This window comes from Erpetoichthys calabaricus, chromosome 1, assembly GCF_900747795.2.
Source record: "Erpetoichthys calabaricus chromosome 1, fErpCal1.3, whole genome shotgun sequence".
In the NCBI taxonomy this organism is placed as follows: domain Eukaryota; kingdom Metazoa; phylum Chordata; class Cladistia; order Polypteriformes; family Polypteridae; genus Erpetoichthys; species Erpetoichthys calabaricus.
Window position 1 is genome coordinate 321,677,813 of NC_041394.2, and position 15,937 is coordinate 321,693,749.

Genomic DNA, 15,937 nt, shown 5'->3' on the forward strand with positions numbered 1-15,937 from the left:
AGGAGTGGATGGATAAGAACTACTTGTCTTTAAACACAGATAAAACAGAGATGTTAATTGTTGGAGGGAATGACGCTGATCACAACAATATTCTGTCATCATTTAACTCAGTTGGAATCACCATTAATTTTGCTGAATCAGCCCACAATCTAGGAGTAATCTTTGACTCCAGCATGTCATTTAAAGCGCATATTACAAAGTTATTCAAATCATGTTTCTTCTATCTTAAAAATGTTGGGAAATTAAGGCGCTTACTAAATAAACAGGATTCTGAGAAATTAATTCATGCATTTATTTCTAGTAGGATTAAATACTGCAATGCGGTGTTCACCAGATGTTCAAACTGGTCTTTATACAGCCTCCAGTTAATCCAAAATGCTGCACCAAGAATTATTACAAGAAGAAGAAAGTACAAACACATAACTTCAGTTTTTAAATCCTTACACTGGCTCCCGGTTAAGTTTAGGGCAGATTTCAAAATCCTCCTTTTAACATATAAAGCATTAAATGGCAAATGGTTACTTGTCTGAACTTATCATGACTTACAAACCAGAGCGCACATTAAGATCTCAAGATTAATAAAATAAAAATGGGAGGTCGAGCTTTTAGTTACAGGGCCCCTAAACTGTGGAATGGTCTGCCTGCTACTATAAGAGATGCCCCTTCTGTCTCAGCTTTTAAATCCCGGCTGAAGACTCGCTACTTCAGTTTAGCATATCCTGACTAGAGCTGCTGATTAACTGTACATACTGCATCTCTGTTGTTAGTCATTAGCACTAAAACATAAGTAAAATGATCATTATAATTTGTTATTAACCCTCACCTATTCTGTTTCTCTTCTCGGTACTCAAATGTGGCACTTGTTACCACGGCCCACCAGCCAAGTTGTTTTGCCTTCCGAAGGTAAAGTCATCCCTGATGGAGGATCGCAGGAATCGTGGGGTAGAGGGGTCCTTTCATTGGATTGGCTGGCCCAGTGCTGTTTCAGCTGTGGAATGGCCAAATGGGGGAGGCAGCTTGATGGCTGAGGTCTTCAGGACTCCTAGAGTAACTGCCAGTCTCCTCCATGCCCTTGAGACTATGCTGGGAGACACAGCAAACCTTCTGGCAATGGCACATATTGATGTGCCATCCTGGAGAAGTTGGACTATCTGTGCAACCTCTGTAGGGTCCAGGTATCGCTTCATGCTACCATTAGTGACACTGACCATAGTCAAATGCAAAACTACTGAAAAAACAGTCAGAAAAGATGAGGAAGGAAAAATGTCAGTGGCCTACACCTGTTAAACCATTCCTGTTTTGAGGGTCATCTCATTGTTGCCCCTCTAGTGTACCTGTTGTTAATTTCATTAACACCATAGCTCATGGAGGATCGCAGGAATCGTGGGGTAGAGGGATTCTTTCATCAGATTGGCTGGCCCAGCGCTGTTTCAGTTGTGGAATGGCCAAATGGGGGCGGCAGCTTGATGGTCTCCAGGACTGTAAACAAATTCAACTCATATTATGTGATATCATCTACTGTTAAATTCTGGTCCGTACTTGTAAAATTGTTTATTTTTATACTGTATTGAGGATTTGTTCTGTTCTGTGTATTGTATTGTATTGTATTGACCCCCTTCTTTTTGATACCCACTGCATGCCCAACCTACCTGGAAAGGGGTCTCTTTTTGAACTGCCTTTCCCAAGGTTTCTTCCATTTTTCCCTACAAGGGTTTCTTTGGGAGTTTTTCCTTGTCTTCATAGAGAGTCAAGGCTGGAGGGCTGTCAAGAGGCAGGGCCTGTTAAAGCCCATTGTGGCACTTCTTGTGTGATTTTGTGCTATACAAAAATAAATGGTATTTTATTATATTGGCAGCTATTAGGTGGCACCAGGGACTGTTCACATAAGTAAACATCTGTTTCTAAGTTACTTTTCTTAGAACAATAATGTAAGTGAACAAGAATTCTGACTCACTTTTTGAAGAAGCTTATTCCAGTTCAGTGATAACAAGACAACTGAGTGCATGGCAAACATATAGGATGGTAGTCAATCACAGGGCACACTTATTCCATTTTAACTTAGAATAATCAATAACACAAATTGCACAACTTTTTAATATTGGAGGAAAGTCTAAGTACTTGGAGAAAAAAACGAGGTAAATATAGCTCATCTTCATTTTGCCTCAATGCATGAGACATGGTTTCTACTCTGTGTTGTGTTAAAATAAAAACTGAAAGGCTACACTTCTGTCGTGTTGCTATTTGAAAGTTCTTTTTATTTGCAGAGCTAATATTCCTAAATAAGATGAAAAATATTTGTTTTATCAAACAATATAAAGAATCTATTTTAAAATCATAAGAGCCTACCTGAATAAGAAAATATATAACAAAAGATATAATTTAAAGCAGTCAACCTCTCATTACTCATAACAGGTCTCCTTAGCCCAACTACTGTAGGTGCGACTCATGAATACATTAATTTATCAAACAGCAATATATGAAAACGCTATATATATTAATATCACATACAAATAACAATGCAAAATCATTGCCTTATTAAACATTATAAAGAATCTATTTTAACGACACCAGAGCCTACCTGAATAAGAAAAGTATAACAAAAATATAATAAAAAGCAGTCAACCGCTTGTTACTTATAATTGTTCTTCTCAGCTGAACTTGGTGTAACTCACTAATATATTAATTTATCAAACCGCAATATCTTAAAATGCTATATGCATAAATATATTATTCAAATAAAAATTTATAAAAACATAGTGATATCAAATATAATAAATCCATTTCACCAACATAAAAGCCTTCCTGAAAAAGAGAAATATAACAAAAAATATAACTAAAAACAGCCAGCTTCTCATTATTTGTAGCGGCTGCAGAACAGAAAAGAAAGAATGGGAAAGTTATAGCAGAAAGGTTTAACATATATTTCAAATAATTCTTCTTCCTCTTTATCCTTTCCCATTTCTTTGTGGGGTTTAAGGTGCTTGATCAACGTTCTCGAAACAACTCAGTCCTGCACCTACTTTCCAGTCAAGCTGTTTTCCTTCAGATCTTCTTTTACTTTATCCTCTCTGGCCTCCCTCACATTCTCTTCCCCTGTACTTTCATTCCCATCATTCTTTTGCCCACATCTTCATTGTCTCTCCTCAGCACATATCCATGCCACTTCACCCAACATTCCTGTACTTTCTTAGCTATCTCTTCCACTTTTGTTGTACCTCTGATTGTCTCATTTCTTATTCTTTCTTTTATTGTACCTCCACATATCCATCTCAACATTCTCATTTCTGCCACAATTAACTTCTTCTGCTGTACTCTCTTTACTCACCGTGTGTCAGCTCCATACATCATTTCTTTGCCTTGATTCTTCAATCATACAATATTCCTGATACCTTCTACCAATTGTTCCATCCACACTGCACTCTATGGATTACCTCTGCATCTAGTTTTCCATCACGGGCTACCACTAATCCTAGATATTTAAATTTATCTGCTCTTTTCAATAGCTCTCCCTGTGGGCTTCAACCATCTATCTCCCAAAGCCCTTCTCCATTCTTCCAACTTCCTCTTTTCTTGTGTTACACAACACACTGTCATCAGCAAGACGCATGCACTGGGGGATTGGTCTTTTATCCCATGAATCAATACATCCATTGCTGGATCAAATAGATCAGGACTTAAATAAGATCCCTGGTGCATACTTACTCTAACTAGGATCTTTTCTGTTACTGCATCACTGCTTTTAACCTGAGTCCTCACTCCCTCATACATATCCTGGACAATCCTCACATACTTCTCTGGCACCCTTTTCTCTCTCATGGACCTCCAGATCTTTTGACGTAAATACCATATGTAATCCTTTCTGTATTTCTCAATGCTTCTCTTTTTAGCTGTCTCACTGCAAAGACCACATCGGCCGCTCCTCTCTCTAAAACCAAAATACCCCTCTCCCATGATGGTCTCTTCCCTAACCCTTCTCTCTATATTCCTCTCCCAAGTTTTCATTGTGTACGAAATCAGCTTTATTCCTCTATACTTTACACAATCTTGAATATCACCCTTCTTCTTATAAATGAGCACAATCACACTGTTCCTCCACTTATACATTCACATTTCGCATTGTTTCATTGCTTTGTCTTTGTGTTTTTCATTCTCTTTTTTTTACAATAACATATTTCTTTACTTTGGACTTCCAAAAGACCTGTCTGACTGAGTTTCCCATTTCCTTTTATTTGTGGACTGGAGGAACACATGCACAATTTCACCAGCTCCTTAGCTTTGGCATCCCTTGGAGTCTCTTTTGATAAGTAGCTTATTGTAATTCTGGCTCTGTTTTTTTGCACATCAGTAAACTTATATGGACACTGACAAATGGAAGCATATTTGGTTGGTGTGCATATGACATAAAGTGTTTGATGCTCATTTAGTCGTAACTTTGTCAGTATTTACTTTGACATCGACTTTTAATTGCTGCCTTGCCATTGCCTTAGTAACTGAGAATTAATTAAGAAAATAGTAATCTGTCTGCCGCAGTCCCAGGAAATAAGAAAAGATTCTACAAAGCTACAAGCAGTACTAGAAGCTGTGCAGAGAAGAGTAACCAAGTGCACCCCAGAACTAAATGGTGTGTCCTACTCTAACAGAGAAAGAAAATTAAACTTCCTCAGTTATGAGCAAAGAAGATACCGTAAAGAACCAATCTAATCTCTTCTCATTTCTAAAAGGCATTGATGACGTTGATCCGGAATCCCTTAAATTAAATGTTGAATCACATACTCATCAACTTAAGAAAAAGTGCTATGGGACCCTGTCTAAAATTAACGGAATCACTTACTGAAATCAGTATCTCCCTTCCATAACCAGTCACCTTCTTCCTATATTATGATGGTTTTTTCCCTTCTTCATGTCACAAATCCTTCTGGCTGTTGTTTATTTAATATATTATGGGCAGGGTTCTTAGGACCACAGGGCCCAACTCAGAAAAAAGCTTGCATATTTCTTTGCTATGATCCGAGGTAAGCTCTTTTTCCCATATGACAATTCCAGTTTGTTTCTATGGTGTGAATCGGTTTTGTCAAATATTTAAAAGGGAATCCAGTTATATCATACTTACCTGAAAACAAACATATGTATTCATTTATTAATCAAATAGTCACATTGCATTCTATACTGTGTTTTTCAAATACGTCCTGTACCATCTCCAATTTCACAATATTATTGAACCCAAACCACATTACTTTGTACAGTGTTTTATATGAATGGTGCTATTGTGGGAATTGAGTGACTTTTAAGTCAGTTAATTAATTATCAGTCTTACCTTCGGCAATACTGGTAATACTTTGGCAAGGCTCCTACTTTCGTTACCTTAAATTTCTCTATTGTAGGAAGCGGTTTCTCTAGCCTTTAGGCTTGTATATACCAAGGTAACCGAAGCACACTTGTTTTAAGAAACAAAATAATACAATTTATTAATAAATACATGGATTAAAGAAGTATGATAAATGCATAAATATATATACATGTAAAAACTGGGTGCAGGCAGACTCGTCAGACTAACACATAACATAGAGAGGATGGCAGTTTACTGGTTATGATTTCTGGTTTACCTTGGCACAGATTAGTTTTCCAGTACTAAGTCTTTATGGGTGATGTCTGATGTTGTGAGGAGTTGTTTCTTTGTTTTTGATCTGAGTTCAACTGGAGGATTTTTCATGCACTGGAGTGCACTCTTACTCTTTGCTTCATGGTTTGCTTTACTTTTCCCGCTCATCTTCTGTTGTTTTCTCTGCAACTTCATGGATAAAACCATCAGTCTTTGCTGGAAAAAGACTTTAGAGATGGAAGTTCCCTTCTTGAAGAAATGGCTGCTTCTCATTAGACAGGGCTTATCGATTATCTTGTCATACTCGATTTCAGCTTTCATGTCCATAAAAGAGAAGAATGGGTCACATTTCCAGATTGTTAGTTTCCGAGAGAAATATTTTAGAATGTCATTTTGGAGAATGTCCACCCAGAGTGCCCCTGGGAAGAAACCCAGAGTTGTCTCTGAATAAATCCGGGATTTCAAAGAGTGTGCCCTGAGAAAATTTCTTAACTTCAGGCTTCTCTTTGCTTCTTCCTTTGAGAGATGGCATACATGTGGGTTTAAAGTAAGGTCGAACCTTCTCCTGAATTAAAGTCACATCCAGCTACAAAATCTGTGTCTTCTAATAGGCAAGTTATTCTGTCCATCCTAGCGTTCATTTCTTGAATGATAGATTTTTGTACTGGCTTGTGTCTACATTCACATTCTTTTGCTGGAGAGAAGACCTCAGCAAAGATATGCGGGGAGGGACACTGTACGATATTAGGTTACCTTTGATTCACCCTTGTTATCAGATGAAGTGGAGGCAGATCTTAATACAAAGAGTTCAGCCACTTTCTGGAATGTAGCTTGAGAATCTAAGTTGGTGGTTTTCTGCAGCTGGAGGTCCTTGTCCTATACTATATAAAATAATTTTTTTTTTTTTTATTTGTGCCAGCTAGCTGAAATAAAACTTGGCAAAGAAGGGATACAAGCTTTGGATTCTTTCCTTACAGCTATGTAGGGGAAAATGCTTACTGATTTACACTTGACAGAGGACTTCATTTGTACTAGAAATTTAACAGCTGGCCCATGATATTGTCTTCACACTTCTACATTTATACGTAGAAGATAAATTATTGGCAGCTTTATCTGAATGCTTCTCTTTATAAGGTATAGGGTTCAAATAAGTTTTAAGTAGTAACAGTGCAGCATTCTTTATTATTTAACTGGAACTAATTTTAATATTATTTTTGTGGCATGAGAAGTGCTTTTCACTTTGAGCTCTGATTTCTTTCTTTGCTCCGTTTCCCTGAATATCAATAACAGAATACAGCATTGTAAATGTCCCTAATGAATGATAATGTTTGAGGTAATCTCCACTCTTAATGTTTGTCTTGGCTAAAAGCATTATTAACAACACTGCTGAGTGAAAGACTTTACAGACTGAATGGCAAACTGTTCTTTCCTTGGTGTCTGAAGAGATTATAATCACATGTGGCAATGCCCTGTGGATGTTTTATGAGGTTAAATGAGGAAAAGAAAAAGTCGCTATTGTGCATAATTTGAAAGAAGATGCAAGTCCTGCTGTTTTCAGTGTAAGAACAATGCTATTAATACCTAACATTTTAGAATTACACAGAATATGCCACAAGTATTGTAAGAAGCCAGTGGGTCGATTCTAAAGTGTTTGACTCCTTGATGCATAGAAAAGAAAATCATTTGTCCTCTGTTGGCAAAGAGTGGGTGAAGTTACCAGCATTCTTTTTATATCCAAGTTATTTTATATTCTGCACTTCCCACTGACAAGCTCAGAGCATTGTATACAAAGAAAATATAATGTTCTGCCATCCCACCATTTCTATATCCCAATTGTTTCATGCAGGTCTAAAGAAAATAATGTTCAGTAAAACACAAAAACATCGAGCAATATGATGTGGGATGCATTTATACAAAATTTGCATTACCTTTTAGGCAGACTATGGAAAAATTAAAGAAGAAAATGTTTAGTAGTGGACCAACCATTCATCTCCAGGAAAATTTCCAGTTCATCTATTGTTGTTATACTTTAATTAGAATTTACATTGACTTGGATTTTCTCCGCTTTGGTGTTTTTGTACCATATTTTTATATATATATTGTGAGCAGGGAGGCTGAACGCGCCCCTAGAAGACACGGACACTCCTCAAAAAAACCCTCTTAAAAAACGCTGATAGACTACCTTTACATTGCTCCCTTACTTGCTAGGCTCTGTCACGTGATACTGTATGATTCTTGTGCGACACTACACATACTTAAAAGCCTGAACAGCACCTGTCCTTGTTGGCTGATTGCTTTCTTTCTCTCTCATCCCCCATACATCCTCTACTCCTGTAGGGGGTCCCGCTCCCATTGTGCTCCCCTATGACATTTGTCTATTCTTTAATCGAGAACTAACTGCATACTGAGCTCATTTTACTTCTGAAAGAGACATGTTTGTTTGAAGTGTTTAAATAAAGTTCCTGTCTCTACAATCTCCTGTGTTTCTGTGCAATTCTGTGACCCAAGCGTGACAATATATACTGCTCAAAAAATTAAGGTAACACTTTTTAATCAGAGTATAGCATCAAGTCAATGAAACTTCTGAGATATTGATCTGGTCAGTTAAGTAACAGAGGGGGTTGTTAATCAGTTTCAGCAGCTATACAATACAATACCATTTATTTTTGTATAGCCCAAAATCACACAAGAAGTGCCGCAATGGGCTTTAACAGGCTCTGCCTCTTGACAGCCCTCCAGCCTTGACTCTCTAAGAAGACAAGGAAAAACTCCCAAAAAAACCTTGTAGGGAAAAAATGGAAGAAACCTTGGGAAAGTGCTATTGAGTGTAGATTCATGGGCAAAAGGGTAAATGTATCAATTTTAAATTAAATCTCTAATACAATAAAGTAATACATTCTAAATTCACTGTATATGTACAGTACTGTTGTGATGTGAAATTTTGCATACAAGTTGATAAATATCAATAAATATGTCTTTATTTGTAATTTACACAAAGCAATGTAATATTAGTTTTACATTACACTTGTTAAGAGGTTGAGCTCTGAATGCAGAGCCTGCCTTTTCCTATGAAGAGCCTCACTTGGATACCTGGCGTGTTCTTCATCTATTCTAGTAATTTCATTGGTTAGCTTTGATACCTGCTTGCTTTCCAGTTTATTTCTGTGGGAAAGATATGAGATAATCTGTCCTCTTAAGAAGTCCTTCAGGGTTTCCCAGAGTGTCCCAGGATATATTTGTCTGAGGATATATTTGTCTCTAGAAAAAACGGATTTGTTTTGATATAAATTCTGCAAAGTTCTCGTCTGCTAATAAAGGTGGGTTAAGACGACATCTGCGAGATGAGTATGTGGGGCATAATGATTTTATCTCCAGAATCAGAGGGGCACGGTCAGAAATAACAATAGCATCGTACTTTAATCGTAGGCAAGAAATGGTTATCTACAAAAAAATAATCAATTCTTGAGTAGCAATGATGCACTCGTGAGTAGAAGGAATATGTTCTTGAATTTGGGTTTAGAAATCTCCAGGGGTCTGATAAGTTGTGGTCAGTTACAAACTTTGTAATTGTCTTTGCAGTGTTAGATGTCATCGCCCCTGTGGCAAGAGATCTATCTAGGTCTGGATTTAAAACACAATTAAAATCCTCAGCCATTATAATTCTAGGAGTGTTCACATTGGGAATGGATGCAAATACATTTTGGATGAATTCCCTGTTGTCCACATTGGATGCATAAACATTTATCAAAATCACTTTACAATTACATAAATTACCCATAACAATGATGTATCTCCCTTCAGGATCAGATACAACATCTGATACTACAAATGAGACCCACACCTCTAGTTTTTTTTTGTAAGGCTGGAATGGAACATTTGGCCTGTCCAGTCTTTTTGCAGCCGGAACTGATCCTTGCTTAATAAGTGGGTCTCCTGTAAAAATACTATTTTAGCATTAGTGTTACATTATAGATAATAACAGCAATGGTTTGATGGTTTAAGAACTCCTTCCCCCTTTAGGACTGAGTCTCTTTGTAATTTTACGAGAGAGATGGGGGAAGTGCCTCAAACAAGTTTAGCCAATATTTCTCTGCAGGATTCCCAGTCAATCCCCACAGGAAAGCCAGGCTGCCTAACTGCTAAGCTTTACCTTAACATATGATTTTGGGGGGTGGCAAAACTTACCAAACTGATGAAAGACCATCTCACACCATGAACTGAAAAGGACTGAAAAGGACAACACAATGAAGAGCACAGCTCGGCAGCCATTTTGAGACAGGCATGCGGCCTGTTCTGAAGAAAGCTGACCACAAAATGATGTCTTAACTAGAGACATTGTAAGTAACTAACAAGTTTGTGTGCCGCCATTAAAACTACACATCAGCATTTATGAGGTTGTATGGTTGCCAATATTCAAATGTACTTTGCATATTGTTATTATTTATGAATACTATCAATAATACATTGTTTAGATTGTAACTTAACTCCTGCTTGTCTTTTACTACACCTAATTTCCTGAGGTTATAAATGTAGAAGGTATGATGTGGAGAAGTTATATACTACAATACCTTATAAACAGTGATAAGTCTGGGAGATCTGAGGCATTCTGGTAAGTCTGACAAAGGCTACATATTAATAATATAAAAGGGGAAAGTACAGTAATATATTACTCTACCAAGACAAAACAATTGGCATAGTCAGCAGGATTTTGACGTAACCATGTTTTGCACCCTGTTTGCAAATACTGTTGATGCACGCGTGTATGTGTGTATGTATGTTAATTTTAGGGCATCCAGTATACAAATGCAGTGGAAGTAAAACATTGTTTTGTTGCTGAATTGAATATAACCAACAAAGTGTAGAGACTTCATGTGTGTCACGAGGACACCCGCATATTTGTTACTGCTGGTGGTAGTGAGTCCCTAATTAAAGTGCTTTGAAGTGGTGGGACATGCATGTGTCATTCATATGGCATTTAAGTGGTTAAAGTGCTAGGGAGTGGTAGGACATGCATGTGTCATTCATACAGCAAGTATTCATTTAGGATCTTTGTGTATGTACATGTAAGTTTGTTTACAGGGGCAAAAGTATGCCAACCCATAACAATTTTGCAAATTGTAATACAGTAGCATTGTATACTCAGAAATGCCTAAATTCATATTTAAAGCAGCCATCTTCCAGTGGAGGCTACAGCTAGGAAATGGAAACCTGTAGTGCAGGTAGAGAAAGCAGAAGTTGAATTGAGCATGCCACAAAATGGAAGAGGGCTGGAAGGATTAAAAGCAAGAAAACAGAAATCAGGTATAAAGAAGACAGCTGCTGTTATAAGAGGTTTACTATCTTGCATTATTGGTAATAAGGAAGATCAGTATGAGAAAGAAAATAGCAAAGTGACTGAAAGTGAAAATGGAATGTTGTGTGAATGTCTAAGTTTTGAGAGATGTAACAGCTGGTGTGAAAAATGTGAAGTGTTAGCATGTAGAACACCCACTGCTAAAGTGGAAAGCAGTGCAAGCAGGGGAAGAGAGTGTAAACCGCTCATGGTGAAAGTTAGGGAAGTAGTAACAGGATCTGACTGGAACCCTTAAACATGGGTGGGTGACTTACATGAGACAGATGAGTGCTCAGATAAAGAGTGGGAATGTGAGTGTGAGGAAATGGAAAGGGATGAAAGGAAGGGAAAACAGAAAGGGTGTTCCTTGCATTTTTCTCCACAGCACCATAATCTCCAGATAATTCTTAGGTCTGTCCAGTATTTAAAGAACATGCTACACCGATAAATATTTTACCACTGTTAGAGAAAGTAACTAGTGCTGCATTGAAATTTGATTTAGGACAAAGAAATCAGATTGAAAGCAGAGAAGGTGGTGAGTTTGAATGGCAAATGTTGACTGAAGGGCATGAAATGGATAATGGCATATTGGTACTGAGTGAAGAAAGTGTGGAATTAAAACAAGGAACAGTGGAGATAAAAGAAATTCACATGCTTGTGTGTGAAAGGTCTAAACGTGGTAGTGCAAAAATGACAGACCTGGAAAGAAAGTGAACCAGTTTAGGAGTTGTTTTGAATGAAACAAGATAATCCAAAGAACAAAGAATGGGGGATGCTGCAGCAGGAAGGTTTACAAGCTCATGCAGCTAGTGAGGATTGCACAGGGGTTTGAGGGTCCTAACAACACTGCTAGGCTGGTCAGTAATTAAAAAGCACAAACACTTAGGTTCAATAATTCGAAACCTGACTGACCAGTTGTTTAAAAAGACAGCCTATGGAACTCCATGCAATAAAGTGGAGGAAAGTGAGCTGGTCTTGAATAAAGAACAAAGGTCAGTTTTAGGAGAGATGCTGTATTTGGCACTTGGATTTTGGAGAGGTTTCAGCCCACATTTTCAGGTAGCAGTTACCATACAATAAAAAGGACACAGGCAATGACAAAAAAAAAATAGAAGGGTAGCGCAGGAAGACAGGAAAGGGAAAATAGTTATTTCTGTTTCAATTTCCTTTAGCAATAGTGCTACTTCTATTGTAAGGTTTTACAAACTTTGAGTTGGTGCAGGTAATAAAAAGTGAAGGCAATTAGCAGAGTACAATCCATGGAGGAGACTGGGTTACCACTAGCACATTGGAGCAGAATGGCACTAGTGTCCAAACTGTTCCAATGAATGCCTAATAGCAAAGTTTAAGTGTTGGCACCAGGTCGACAACCAAGAAGATGAGATGGACACAAACTGCTTTGTCAACTTCCATTTTGCAGACCTGCCCTAACAGCAGAACAAAGAAAGCAGAAAAGACCAAAGACAAAGACATGAAGGAGAACTGAAAAGACAGCAAGAAAAAGACACTTACTAGGGTTTAAGTGAGTAACAAGTCCACAAGTCATGTAATAATAGGACTAGTCACAATAGCTATAGTTTTAAAAAAAATTTGCAGTAAATTTGTATTCCAAGGGGTGGAAACTGAACAAACCAGTTAGGAATGCCAAAATAAGGGGATTCTTTTTGAAGTATAGATTCTGGGTATTAATTAATTAAGTGGGATAATTAATACTGTTATTAAGAAAAGGTATATTAAGTACACAAAATTGGTGAACTTTTCAAAAGAGCAGGTGAATCTGGTACATTTGCAAGTCACATGGGCTCCGATGTTTAAGTATAGTCTAATTGGGAAAATATGGAAGCCCTGCTGTGGTTGTCAGCTGTGATACAGGCACAGGACCAGTGGGCCAATCCTGAACCAAGGTGTTTAGCACAACAAGTATGCATATGGTGACCAAATAACTCTAGGGGTGGCCCACAGGGGGAATGATGAGGGTTGCATAGCTGTGATGTTTCATGGTGGTGATGCCAACCTAAACTGGCAGTCAAAGGTTACACCATGGGTAGAAAAGCATAAGAGGCAATTAAGTCAATCCCAAATGTGCAAAGAGGGGCCACAAATGTTGGTTTGTGAGCAGTTTATGCAATGGCACATGTGCTCTCACTTGGGCAGAAGTGATTGTACTGGCACCTGTGGTATGTTACCTTTCAAATTTTTATTTTAACTGTACAGCTGCATATGCTTAAATGGAAAATTTGGGACAGCGGTCTATTTAGCAGTTAGACACAAAACCAGTATGGATTAAGAAAATAATTCACACAATAGACTTAAATTGCAGTAGGTTAGGTTAGTGGAATGTGTGGACTTGTCTCATTTTGAACCACCAGATCTGATGACATATGAAGACTGCAAAAAGCTAAAGGACAGTTGAAGCAAGCCGGAGCAGATACAAGTCATCAGGAGCGGAGTTCTTCAGATTATCTTTGCCATAAAGATATGTAATGGACAAATGGTCAGGCACAACTTTTAACAATGGGATAACAAATACAGCAAATCAAAGCACTAGTTATTCAACAGACTCTTCAAACAATTAAGACTGTTTCATTATAAAGACATTGTACAAAAGATTTATCGGGGTGGAGTGTTGTGATGTGAAATTTTGCATACAAGTTGATAAATATCTTCTGTCTTTATTTGTAACATACACAAAGCAATGTAATATTAGTGTTACATTATAGATAATAACAGCAATGGTTTAAGAACCCCTTCCCCCCTTTTAGGACTGAGGCTCTTTGTATTTTTATGACAGGGATGGGGGAAGAGCCTCAAACAAGTTTGGCCAATATTTCTCTGCAGGACTCTCCCAGTCAACCCCCTCAAGAAAGCCAGGCTGCCTAACTGCCAAGCTTTACCTTAACATATGGTTTGGAGGGCAGGTGTGAAGGTGTTCTATCCCCCCATTGGTCTGAAGCATGGCTGTTTGGAATTGGCTTTCATCAAAAGCCTTTAAGTACCATGATGCCCTATTAGCTCTAGGGGTTGGACAATATACCTATAAAGTTGCTTGCTTTACCTCACCCTCTCTCTCTCTTACCAAACTGATGAAAGACCATCTCACACCATGAACTGAAAAGGACAACATAATGAAGAGCACAGCTCGGCAGCCATTTTGAGACAGGCATGCGGCCTGTTCTGAAGAAAGCTGACCACAAAATGATGCCTTAACTAGAGACATTTTAAGTAACTAACACGTCTGTGAGCCGCCTGAAAATACACATCAGCATTTATCAGGTTGTATGGTTGCCAATATTCAAATGTACTTTGAATATTGCTATTATTTATGAATATTATCAATAATACATTGTTTAAATTGTAACTTAACTCCTGCTTGTCTTTTACTACACCTAATTGCCTGAGGTTATAAATGTAGAAGGGAAGGTGGAGAGAAGTTATATACTATAATACCTTATAAACAGTGGTAAGTCTGTGAGATTTGAGGTATTCTGACAAAGGCTGCATATCAATAATACAAAAGGGCAAAGTAGAGTAATATATCACTCTACCAGGACAAAACAAGTACAGTGATTTGTATGGCAGTCAGTAGTCATTTTTAAAAAAAACTTTTTAGAAATCAGTCAACTGATAATTGATAGAATGAATGTGCCAAATGTGTTGTGTTTATGTCTCACAAGTGCTAATCATGAAATTTACAAGAATATAAGAAAAGTTTTGACAAGAACAAGTCATTTACCCTAGCATAGCTTATCAATATCTGATTACTTAATTATGACAAAATAATACTGTCTACCACCCTACTTAGTTCATTTTTTCTAAAATCTTTGGCTGAAGAAAATCTTTCTTACGTCAGTGCATCATAGAGGTTGATTTCCCTTATTAAAAGAGCAGCATTGTGTTTATTTGTAGAATTAAGAACTTTTTCAGGTAAGGAAAAGAGATGATTTGTGTTAAGGTAGGTTACCTATTAACCATTGCTGCAAAGTGTGGCAACGTGTTGCATTTGACAATAATAATATAACCTATAATCTATATAAAATACCTATATAACCTATAACCTATATATATATATATATATATATATATATATATATATATATATATATATATATATACAGGGGGTCCTCGGGTTACAACGTCTCAACATACGACGTTTTGAGTTTACAACGCTCACTTCCATAAAAACTTTTAAAAAATGAGACGTGAGCAGGAATTTTAGATAATGATTTTTTTTTACACTCATTTTTTCTGTTACTACAGTAGTGTACAGTACAGTATATTTTGTGTTTTTATGTTCTAGATTATGATTTTGCAAATGTGTTAGGATAGGTAAGTGACTTACCTATCAGGTTACATCACTGTTGTAGGAACGGAACTGTGTCGTAACCTGAGGACCCCCTGTATGTATATATATATATATATATATATATATATATATATAAATAATATTTATTTATTTATAGTGGTAAATAATCAAGCCTTGACACAACAAAAAGGTTTGGGGCAGCCTCCCATATACTTGACAGTTGGCTGCAAATGCAAAAGTGGCATCTTCTGGTTCTCAGACCTCACTGTAAGCCAACTTTAAATTGCATTTCATAAGAATTAAAGAACACAAGAAATTTTAAAGGGGGTAAGAATTATTCCTTCTAACAAACTCAAATAATTTGGTAATAGCTTGAGTGTCCCATTATCCAAAAGCAGCCTGGATCTCCACTTCAGCCTGTGATCCAGTAGATGATACATTAAAGCCCCGATGATGAAGCCTTGGTGCTGTCTTATAATGTTGGTTTTAAGAAATTATGTTTTTAGATGCAGTATACAATATGAATTTACATTGTCAGCTCCCAGCTCTTAATAGTTACTGTTGGTGATATCTGTTAAGTTTCTAGAATATGCATATTACAGGAGGTGCTCCCTTTTCCATTTCCTCTCCTGTTTTTATCTTTATTAGCCATTTTACAATGCCTGCCACAGACACATTTGATCTTGTTTCTGACCACTGAGGA